Source organism: Sapajus apella, unplaced genomic scaffold (genome assembly GCF_009761245.1).
Source record: "Sapajus apella isolate SASKATOON/1434 unplaced genomic scaffold, GSC_monkey_1.0 scaffold18, whole genome shotgun sequence".
Classification (NCBI taxonomy): Eukaryota; Metazoa; Chordata; class Mammalia; order Primates; family Cebidae; genus Sapajus; species Sapajus apella.
In genome coordinates this window covers 11284217-11288183 of record NW_022436958.1, presented here as the reverse complement: position 1 = coordinate 11288183, position 3967 = coordinate 11284217, and the positions used below count along the sequence as shown (strand labels likewise).

Here is a 3967-nt window from a genome sequence, read left to right as displayed (position 1 = left end):
TGTGTCCATGTGTTCTCATTTTTCAACACCCACCTATGAGTGAGAACATGCAGTGTTTGATTTTCTACTCTTGTGTCAGTTTGTCGAGAATGATGGTTTCCAGGTTCATCCATGCCCCTACAAAGGACATGAACTCAACGTTTTTGATGGTTGCATAGTATTCCATGGTATATATGTGCTACATTTTCCCTGTCCGATCTATCATTGATGGGCATTTGGGTTGTTTCCAGGTCTTTGCTATTGTAAACAGTGCTGCAATGAACATTTGTGTGCATGTGTCATTATAGTAGAATGATTTATAATCCTTTGGATATATACCCAGTAATGGGATTGCTGGGTCAAATGGAATTTCTATGTCTAGGTCCTTGAGGAATCGCCACACTGTCTTCCACAATGGTTGAACTAATTTACACTCGCACCTACAGTGTAAAAGTGTTCCTATTTCTCCACATCCTCTCCAGCATCTGTTGTCTCCAGATTTTTTAATGATTGTCATTCTAACTGGCATGAGGTGGTATCTCAATGTAGTTTTGATTTGCATTTCTCTAATGACCAGTGATGATGAGCATTTTTTCATGTTTGTTGGCCTCATGTATGTCTTCTTTTGTAAAGTGTCTGTTCATGTCCTTTGCCCACTTTTGAATGAGCTTGCTTTTTTCTTGTAAATCTGTTTTAGTTCTTTGTAGATTCTGGGTATCAGACCTTTGTCAGATGGGTAGATTGCAAAAATTTTTTCCCATTCTATTGGTTGCTGATTCACTCTAATGACTGTTTCTTTTGCTGTGCAGAAGCTGTGGAGTTTGATTAGGTCCCATTTGTCTATTTTGGCTTTTGTTGCCAATACTTTTGGTGTTTTGGTCATGAAGTCCTTGCCTGTGTCTATGTCCTGAATGGTTTTGCCTAGATTTTCTGCTAGGGTTTTTATGGTGTTAGGTCTTATGTTTAAGTCTTTAATCCATCTGGAGTTAATTTTAGTGTAAGGTATCAGGAAGGAGTCCAGTTTCTGCTTTCTGCACATGACTAGCCAGTTTTCCCAACACCATTTACTATACAGGGACTCCTTTCCCCATTGCTTGTTTTTGTCAGGTTTGTCAAAGATTGGATGGTTGTAGATGTGTGCTGTTGCCTCCAAGGCCTGTGTTCTGTTCCATTGTTCTATGTCTCTGTTTTGATACCAGTACCATGCTGTTTTGATTACTGTAGCCTTGTAATATAGTTTGAAGTCTGGTAGTGTGATGCCTCCTGCTTTTTTTTTTTTTTTTTTGCTCAGAATTGACTTGGCTATGCGGGCTCTCTTTTGGTTTCATATGAAGTTTAAGGTGTTTTTTTCTATTTCTGTGAATAAGGTCATTGGTAGCTTGATGGGGATAGCATTGAATTTGCAAATTACTTTGGGCAGTATGGCCATTTTCACAATATTGATTCTTCCTAACCATGAACATGGAATGTTTCTCCATCTGTTTGTGTCCTGTCTTATTTCGTTGAGCAGTGGTTTGTAGTTTTCCTTGAAGAGGTCCTTTACATCCTTAGCTGAATTCCTAGGTATTTTATTCTCTTTGTAGCAATTGTGAATGGCAGTTTGTTCTTGATGTGGCTCTCTTTAAGTCTGTTATTGGTGTATAGGAATGCTTGTGATTTTTGCACATTGATTTTGTATCCTGAGACTTTACTGAAGTTGCTTATCAGTTTCAGGAGATTTGGGCTGAGACGATGGGGTCTTCTAGATATACAATCATGTCGTCTGCAAATAGAGACAATTTGACTTCCTCCTTTCCTATTTGAATACGCTTTATTTCTTTTTCTTGCCTGATTGCTCTGGCTAGAACTTCCAATACTATATTGAATAGGAGTGGTGAGAGAGGGCATCCTTGTCTAGTGCCAGATTTCAAGGGGAATGCTTCCAGTTTTTGCCCATTCAGTATGATATTGGCTGTGGGTTTATCCTAAATAGCTTTTATTATTTTGAGATACGTTCCATCAATACCTAGTTTATTGAGGGTTTTTAGCATAAAGGGCTCAGTGATTTTTTAAAATGACATCTTGGAACTCATCTGCTGCCTCTTGGTTAGCAGAAACTGCTTCTCCTGTTATGTTGACATTTTAATAAGTTGAAGGTCTTTATAAAATTGTCAAACCATTCTTTGCTGGCATTAAATTCTCCTGGTTTAGATTATCACCTTTTCTTTTGCTTTAAGTTGTTATATAATGACTTTACTTTTTCTTGAATCATTTTAGAGTCTTTAAGTATACCTTTCTTATATCAATCATATAGCCACATAAAAGCTGTATTTTCATTATAAGACGAAAATATATTTCACAAAAAGTGCAAAGGTTTCATGCCTGCTTGCATAGGGGTACCACAACTTCCCAAATTTTATTTCTTTTTCTTTTTTCCACATTCGTTCTTATTCTGAATTCATTTGTCTTGAAATGCTGGACAACTACAACTGTAGATCTCAATTTACAGTACCTATCAAGTAATTCGACTTTTTCTTGTAATGCTATGGCTTTTTTCTCCTCCTCAGGAGCACCTCCAGCATCACTAGTGGCACTTTGGATGGGTCCCCTGGTGTTATTCAAGTTTTATTATATTGCCTTAATCATGATGAGAAATACACAAGCACCCAAGATAACACTTTTTACTGTGATATGAAATTTACCAGAGAGAAAATCCTCATCAGAAATGATTTGTCATATGGCTTTAAGTGGATACTCACAATACTTGTGATCACCACAATAGCAACAGGAGGTGGCTACAAAGTTATTACAGTAGTACAGTACACACTTAATTTTATGTAGTTGATTTAATACTGCATTTTTACATTTGTTTACATTTCTCTTCACAGCAAATGGCATCATAAATGGTCTGTATGTGCGTAAGTTTGGATAAACGTTGGCTTTTTATAATTTATATATTTATGGTTGTAACTGATAAAATAGTGTCTCCATATATTTTATTCATTGATAACATAACTACTTTTTTCTTTTGATATTTCTAGGCTATGTGGTTTGTCTGCAGGTTTTTTTTTCCCAAGTATTTTGAATGTTTACAAAATGTTCAACATATTTGTTCAAAAAAATCCTTATATTAGAGGACCTGTGCAGTTCAAACTGTGTTGTTCAAGGGTCAACTTTATGAATATGTGTGTATACCACATTTTCTTTAGCTACTTGTACACCAATGGGCATTAAGTTGTTTTCATTTTTCATATCTTGGTTATTGTGAATAATGCTGCAATGAACAAGGAAGTTCAGATATCTTTATGAGGTGGTGATTTCATCTCCTTGGGTGTATATCCAGAGGAAGGATTGCTGGATTATAGAGTAGTTTTTTTTTTTTTCCTCAGATCAGATAGGCAATGTGTCAAGATCATAGCAAGGTTCAGAGGGTGGCACATCTCACACATTCGTGTGAACACCCTATCATCATGCTCATGAACTGCAAAAAGATCAGGAGTTCTATTTTTAATTTCCTTAGGAGCCCCCATACTGTCTTTCATAAAGGCTATACCAATCTAGTGTCCCACCAACAGAATAGTAGGATTATCTTTCATTCATATCCTTGTCAACATTTGTTATTGCTTGTCTTTTCAATAATAGCTATTCCTCCAGGCAGGTGTGAGGTGATTCCAAGTGATTTTACTTTGTACTTACCTGATGATTAGTAATGTTGCACACCTTCTCCTATACTAGTTGGCCATTTTTATGTCTTCTTTGAGGAAATATGTGTTTAGGTTCTTTATCCGTTTTTTAAGACGGTTATTTTTCTGCTATTGAGTTGAGAGAGTTCTTTGTAAATTTTGAATACTAACCTCTTATCAGGTATTTGGTTTACAATTATTGTTTTCCTAGTCCATAGGCTGCATATTCGTTTGTTGATTGTTTCCTTGGTTGTGCAGAAGCATTTTAGTTTGATATAGTCCTATTTACTTATTTTTCTTTTTGTAACATGGGCTTTGGGTATGAT

General features: G+C 36.1%; 1 non-coding gene across 1 annotated transcript; it reads right to left on the bottom strand.

The window, feature by feature from the left end:
- Positions 1 to 3346: 3346 nt before the first annotated feature.
- On the bottom strand, positions 3347 to 3451 carry LOC116557196. Its single transcript, XR_004271405.1, has one exon. It is a non-coding gene; the product is annotated as a small nucleolar RNA U13 (small nucleolar RNA).
- Positions 3452 to 3967: the final 516 nt, after the last annotated feature.